The sequence below is a fragment of the Arachis hypogaea genome, chromosome 19 (genome assembly GCF_003086295.3).
Source record: "Arachis hypogaea cultivar Tifrunner chromosome 19, arahy.Tifrunner.gnm2.J5K5, whole genome shotgun sequence".
Classification (NCBI taxonomy): domain Eukaryota; kingdom Viridiplantae; phylum Streptophyta; class Magnoliopsida; order Fabales; family Fabaceae; genus Arachis; species Arachis hypogaea.
Genome location: NC_092054.1, coordinates 113,912,115 through 113,919,795, shown reverse-complemented (window position 1 = coordinate 113,919,795; position 7,681 = coordinate 113,912,115). Strand labels below are relative to the sequence as shown.

General features: G+C 38.0%; 1 long non-coding RNA gene across 1 annotated transcript; it reads left to right on the top strand.

Moving 5' to 3' along the window:
* The first annotated feature begins 1,351 nt into the window (after positions 1 to 1,351).
* Positions 1,352 to 7,342, top strand: LOC112776880 (uncharacterized). Its single transcript, XR_003190213.3, has 4 exons — positions 1,352 to 2,196; positions 2,268 to 2,384; positions 2,495 to 2,608; positions 5,134 to 7,342. It is a non-coding gene; the product is annotated as an uncharacterized lncRNA (long non-coding RNA).
* Positions 7,343 to 7,681: the final 339 nt, after the last annotated feature.

The window sequence follows — 7,681 nt, the reverse complement described above, 5'->3', positions numbered from 1 at the left end:
GGAAGTATTTTATAATCATGCTCTTAAGTTCTGCGAGTTTTGTCTTGGGTTTGAAATATTCTCTTCTGTAAACCTCATGCTTTCTCGACTCAGCTTGAGTTTGTTTCAAACTGATGCGCTGGTTTTCTTCTTATTGATCCTATTGAGCTTCTTTGATCTAAGGGTTATCTTTGAAGTTGTCAATTGAATTGTGTCTAGCAAACTTCATTGCTTGAACATCCTTGTTATTCCGGAACTGGATACATTCTCTCAACTCTTTGAGTATTATCCTTGACATTTGACTATCCTCTTTAAATCTTGTATCCTTCTGAGTAGACTCGAGAATTGTTTTGATATCACGTGCGACTTGTAGACGTAGTAACGCGATACGTTAGTTCTTTAAAACGTGATGTGTATACGAAAGTTGAAGCGGTAGGTGTGCAACGTACGAGTTGTGCGCGTTTTGTTCCTTGCGAACGGGTTTGTGGTTGTCAGGCTTGTGATCAAATTTGGGGTTTGTAAAGCGCTTGATGGAGTTGGAAAGTTGAAACTTTGAGGTTGATATGAGATTAGTGTGCGGATGTTGAGCACGTCGTTTTAACTCCATCCTGGTTGATAGCCTTTGATGCATTGCCCTTCTATCACATGATTGACCCATGTTATCTTTTGCATGGAGCCTACCTTGTAACGTTTGCTTTGCAATCACACTCCTACCTCTACATCCTTATGCTTATGACAATCAAAGTATTTGAAAATCCGTATATATGTTTATATGTTGAGATATTTTGCTTCTTTCTTAAATGTATTCAAGGGTGAACTGATATGAAATTTCTTTCGTTTTATAACAATTTTCGAGGGCGAAAATTTTTATAAGGTGGGTAGAATGTAAGACCCAGAACCTTTGAAAAGTCTTATTATGATCAAGTCTCAATCCTATGGTTATTTATAGCCTTAATTTCAGAAACTGTTTTATTAAAGATAATTAAGGCAAGTTTTGATTTATCGAATTTGAGACGAGTTATGATTATTATCCAATTTTATAATTATTAGATTATTTTCTATATTTGAATTATAAAGTTGATAGTTATAAAATAATAAGTATTTTATATGATTTGGTTTGGATAAGTAATATTTTAAATATTAATACTGCTATTTTGGAAAATGAAAAAATTAAGTATATTATTTCTAATTATTTGGTTGGGACATTTTATTGAAAATAATTTGTAAAAATGAGGAGCAAATAGTATTTTCTATATACAATTAGTGTTGGATTTAATTGGGGTTTCAATTACTATATTATCCCTATTTTTAAGTGAAATTACTAAAATGTCCCTAACCCTAATTTTACTCAAAAACCCTAACCCAGTTACCCGGTTCCCCTGAGCCCAGCAGCAGCAACACTTCCCCTTTCCCAAATCAAAGCGCAGCCACACCTCCACCCCTGCTTCATCCCCTTCGGTGTAACGCACCCTCTGTCCCTATTTTAGCGTCGTAACCCTCCTTACAGCCGCCACCCTTTCTTCTTCCTTTTAGCAAACCTGCAACACGACAACTTCAGAGAAGAAACGGAAATCAAAAAGGGGGAAACTGAGCCAGAATGAGGGAAGGAGAGGAAAGAATGGCATCGCCAGCGTGTCGGGCTTCACCACCGCCGTCGCATCGCTGTCGTCAGCCCTGCGAGTTGTCACCCGCACCGCTGCCGTCGAATCTCCGCAATGCTGTCGACACTATTCGCGCAGAAGAGGGTTGAGGAAATAGCTGCCGTATGCGAGCTAGAGGAGCTCGTCCTCGCCGATCTACTGCCGTTGGGATCACGTACAGGGAACACGCGAGATGGGTGGTGCGTCGTTGGAGCCACATCGTCGTGTCCCTCACTGTCGCCGCCGCGATGGAGAGCGAGAGGCAGAGAGCTCGCGGTGGGGGAAGGGTCAAGCGCCGTCGTGCCGTGCGAAGCTATCCCCACCGTTCCTGCCACCGTCAATGCCACCGAGGCTCCGACCGTTATCGTTGTTGAGGGAGCTCGCCGGAGTTGCTGGAGGCTGCCACCGCTCTATCTGGTCCTGTGTTGAGTTGCGCCGGTAAGCCTCTGCCGCCAGAAAACGTCCCTGCTGTTGCGTTGCCGGAGTTCTGACAGCCGGAAAACCTCGCTGCCGCTGTGGTTGTAGTCCACTGTATGGCCGCCGGAGAAAACCGCCTTGGCCGCTGAAACCACCGCCGGTAAGGGTCCTTGCAGTCGGTTCTCATTCTTTCTGTTCCTAGGTTTTTATGGTTATGACGTTGTCGTGCAGTCGCGGTTGTCATGGTCGGAATTCGTCTCCACTGCTGCTTGAGGTGGCTGTCGGGCTACCGCTGAACCGGTTTGAAGACCGCCATTATTCCGGTTCAGCCGTTCCTCCTTCGATTCGGTAAGCGTTTCGATTTGAAAGCTTTTTCGTTATTATTCTGTTATCTCACGCTGAGGTTTGTGGCGTTAATTGCTATAAGATTGAGTTCGGTTGTTGTATGTTGCGATTAGAGTTGTTGAGACTGTTGCGAAAGTGGCTTGGAGCTGAGGTTTTGGTTGCCATCAGTTCGATTTGAGGCGGAAAGGACTCCATGAGGCGTTTGGGTTATGGAGTTGTGTTTTGAGGTAGGGGCGCTTTCCAAAAACTACAGTTTATTATTGGAATTATTACATATGGGTACTGATGTGAGATATTGTGTATTTGGTGATTGTATCTGCCTTATGTATTATTTGATTGACTCGAATGACTATGGATGTTGGTTTGGCTGAATTATTGTGCGACTTGTGAAATGTAATGTTTGAAGTTGACTCTTTAAAGATTTGAAATGAGTTTAATCCGTTGAGGATCGGTTTGAATTGAGTCAATTATTTCGATGATGTGAAAGATAGAATACTTTTAAAATTCAGCCTGGGTTGCTTTAATTGATTTGGTTTTGATAAATGATTTATTGCTGAACCGATTCTTTAAAGCTTTAGAAATAAGTTAAATCGGTTGATATTGAGTTGATTTTTTGAAATGGTTTCCTTGAGATACGCCACTGAGGCGACTGTTGGATTTAGCTTGCTTTTGAATTGATTTTCTGGTTTTGAGCAATTGAAAAGGAATGAGAAACAGTTTAGTTGGGACCCGAACCGGGTGGCAAAAGTCCAAGTTTTAGGGGAGGTGCTGCCGAAATTTCTATAAAAATCCGAGTCTTTATTGAAATGTTGTCTGGCAAATGATGAGTTAAAGACTTCTACCATTTTATTTGAATTATCACGAAAAGGATGATTCATGCTTTCGAAATGAGTTAGTAAAGAGGAAATTGTGATTTAGTCTTGCTTCTTAAGAAAGGCATTGTATCTCTTTCATGAGGAAGTTATTTAGATGAAACTTGTGTTTTAAAGCTGTTTGAATGTAAAAAAGGGTTTATGCCTTTGAATTTGACTTGGGGGTTTCAATTAAAGAAGTTTTAATGATTTTGAAAGGACCTGAATGTCTCTTGACAAGTTTCATTTTGAAATGTTTTGAGAAAGGTTTTAAGTACTCTTTGAATTCTGAATTCTTGCAAGACTAAGGCAATTTTGAACAGTGAAACGCTTTAGAATTTATCATGGGGGTTGAAGTTGGTTTTGCCTAAGTAAAGGAAATGGCTTTGAAAGAAGTAAATGATTATGTGACTCGGTTTGGCTTAGATCCTATTTTATTACTCAAATCGGAAAGCCAATATTTTAATGATTTTAAATGAATTTGGCGAAATGAGTTATGTTATTCTCCCCTAAAGACTTGGACTCTGCCGAGAAACTTTTGTTATAAAATCCCATTGTTGGATGGGTGATTTTGAATATCTCAAAGAGGCTTTTAACTTGCCATGATTATGGAAGTTTTGAAAAGAGGATGCCGAGAGTGGCATTGTTTTAAAAGGGGAATTTACCTTGAGTAAAAGTGGCTTATGAGCCTGAGATGATTTGAGAAATGAGATCTTTAAAGCCAAGGCTGAAAAGAGTCGAAACTTGATTTCAAAGTGAAATGAATTGAGAAAATAATTTATGGCTTAAATGCCGATTTCATAAATCTGATGATTTTGAATGGTGGAAGTGCTGTTATATTATGAGCCGGAATGGCTATGTATGATTATGAATATTGACTGGTTCTGGATTGAACCGTGAGCAGGAATGGCTGTGTGTGATTATCAATATTGGCTAGTTCTAGACTGTACCGTAAGCCGGATGGCTGAGATGGATGTTGATCCATGGATGAGAATGAATGCATGTATATGCTGAATTATTGATAATTGTGATTTTTGCACTTCCACTATTGGAGATGAGGGTTTCCCTGGGTAGTAGCAATGGCTAGCCACCATGTGCTCCAGGTTGAGACTCGAAGCTCAGTTAACCCAATGTCGTAAGTGTGGCCGGGCACTGTGAAAGGCCCGGATGAGCTCGCCCCCATAAATATTCACCAGTGATGGTGATGGATAAATATTCACCAGTGAGGGTGATGGATATGGATCATGATTATGATCAAGTTTATGATGAGTATAACTCGAGTTGGGGATGCACGACAGAGGGACAGTCCAATGGTTAGCTACCAGGACTTGTCGGATTGGCTCTATAACCGACAGATGATATCATCAGCCACTAGGGACAGGCATGCATCATATGCATTTGTGTGACATTGGTTGGGTGTGCATATTATACTTGGTTTGCCTATGTGATTAATTGCTAACTGTTCTACTTGTAATAACTGTTTGTTTGTGCTTGAACTTCCTATCTGTGTTTGCATTTGGGACTCTGTTGGATTGTGGTGATTGGTTGTTGGTTGGATTGTTTGGGCCTAGGGCCGTGGTTGGAAAGAGATGAACTGATGGTTGATTTCGGTTTTGTGTTTCTGGTTTGGAATAAAATTATGAAAGGCTATTTTGGTTCCGCATAGATAAACCGTTTTGAAAGGCTTTTGAGTTTTTGAGAATTGAACGGTTCTTCTTTCCGAAAAGATTTCCGACTTTACTTTCATTGTAAACCGTTGTTTTTGAAAAGAGGCATAAGACGGTTATGAATCACTGGTGCGGTTATCTTCACGTATCCTATTACAGTAATTCCCAAAAACCCTCTACTGAGAACCCTTTCGAGGATGATGTTCTCACCCCCCTACATTTTTCCCCTTTCAGGATATGGGCGCAGAAGTTACGAAGAGCTTATTTAGTTGTTGTTGTGATGCTCAGTATTGTTTTAGTTATGGTTTATTGTACCCTCGCCTTTATCTTTATATATTCTGTAAGAGGGATAGGAATTGTATTGGATTATGCTTGTAATAATATTTATATATATGTATGTATATATATATGTATGTACTCTTTATGAGTTTCTGTAAGTTGTATGATATGTATGGATGTACGTTGTATAGCAAAAGTATTTTTGGGAGCGGTATTGCGGTTTAAAGTTTCAAACAGGCTCATATTTTAGTATTAAATAGTATAAATGTCGTCGTAATATCCGAGCTGTCAGAGTTGCGCAGCCGGAAGCGTTGCCTTTGGTAGTCAGGGTGTTACAGATTTTGACGCGTTTAGTTTTGTGAGTTTCGACGAGTTGAGGTAGGACCATTTTCTTAAATTCATTTTACTTTCAAGAGTTGTTATAAGTCGATAATAATATGAAAAATATATTTTTATAATTACATAAGTCTTATGAATTGAATTAAACTTTTTAAATGGCTGTGATTATTTATTTGATTGATTTATTGAATTATTGAGGAAGCTGGTTATTTTGATTTGCTATTTTGGTTTGTTAAGTTGGTCATTGTTGAATTGATTTTCCTTGAATTACTGGAAGAGGTTTAATGTTAGAATTTAGTTTAATTTTGGAAATTTTTTATTTTAGAAAATATGCAAAACTGGAATTTGGCTTGATTTTGGAAAGGATTTAATATTTGAAGCTAGTTGAGAACGAGTTGGAAAATGTGGTTTTGATGGGACCCGTAAGGGTGGCGTAGTCCGAATTTTAGAGGAGATGCTACCCAAATTTTTATAAAAATTGGAGACTTCATTTAAAATGGTTATTTAGAAAGATTTAGATTTTTAAGGATTTTATAATTTAATTTTTGGAGTTATTAAGAAAAGGGTTACATTTTAGAGTTTGATTTATTTAGAAAAGAATGAATTATGATTTGAATCTGAATTATCGAAAAAAGTAATAAGAGGTATGATAAGAATGAGAGAGAATGAAGATTGATTTTTGAGTATGATTTTTTGAATAATTGAATGATAATAAGAATGGATGTAAAAATGAAATTGAATTTGATTGAGATACTTGGGTAGTAGCAAGGATTGTAGTTCGTCCCGCTTGCTCCAGGTCAGTGAATGTGACGCCTGGGTAGTAGCAGTAGTAATAGATTATTCCACTTGCTCCAGGTTGAGTCTTTAAACACCCGCTTGGGTAGTAGCAGCAATAGCGGTTTATTGCACTTTCTCTGGATTAAGCAGGTAGTAGCAAAAGGATTGTGGCTCAGGCCCACTTGCTTCGTAATGGGTGTTTCTGTCCATGGTTAGCTACCAAGACATGTCGAGTTGGCTGTATAATCGACAGATGATATCATCAGCCATAGGACATGCATGCATCATATGTATTTGCATATTTTGTTTGAGTTTGAATTTGTTTTGGTTTGCCTAATTGCTTATCTGTTATTAACTGGTAATTGTAATACTTGTTGTAACTGCTCCTTAAATGTGTTTGTCTTGTATTATTTGTGTCTGTGTTTAGTTCTGTTTTGAGATTGAGTATTGGTAAATGAATTGATGCCTTAGATAATAGTGTGGTTAATTATGTTCGGGCCAGAGGCCGAGGTTGATTATGTTTGGGTCAGAGGCCGTGACTTGATTCTGTTCTGGGTCAGGGGGCTGTATTTGATTATATTATGGCGTATTATTGAATTTTGGAATTTTTTTATAATTTAAAGGAAATAACTTTGAATTTGGATAAGTAAACATCAGTTTTTTTTTTTAAATATTCATAAGATAACGATAATCACTGAACTTGAAAATAGTTTCTTACTAAATATTTTCTTATAACAAATTCTGAAAATACGTGGTGAGACCATGTGGTTAGCTTCTCACCCCCTACAGACTTCTCTTTTCAGGAAATGGACGAAGAAGATTATGAAGAGTTGTTGAGTTTAGCTTATGCTATGTGGATGTATTAGTTTAGTTATTATTATTCTTCCCTCGCCATTAACATTATAATTTTGTAAGAGGGATAGGAGTTGTATGATTTGTATGTATATAATATGTATAACTTACTTGAGACCGGAAAGTATTGAATCTGAAATGAGACCATTACCCACACCTCTTTTCAGGTAACTAAATCTGAATTTTGAGGGCAAAATTCTTAATTAGGTAGGTAGGATGTAAACCTCGTAAATTTAGCGAATAATTTATCAATAAATTAATTTTTAATAAAAAATTAGAAATATGAATTTTATAGTTTTATGTGATAGAACAAATTAAAATAAGAATTTTGACACTAATTTTAAAGAATTTGGCTCAAGATTGGGCCGAACGGGTCAAACTGGGCAAACCGGGCCCGTATTAGGCCCAAGGCGCAACCCGCACTCCATAACTCAATGAGCTTTAGCTTGTTTCATCCCATAAGCAAAGGAAACACGTTCCTGGGAGGGAGATTAAGGGAAGAGAGCTCAAACCTTTGTTCCACTTCAAATCACCA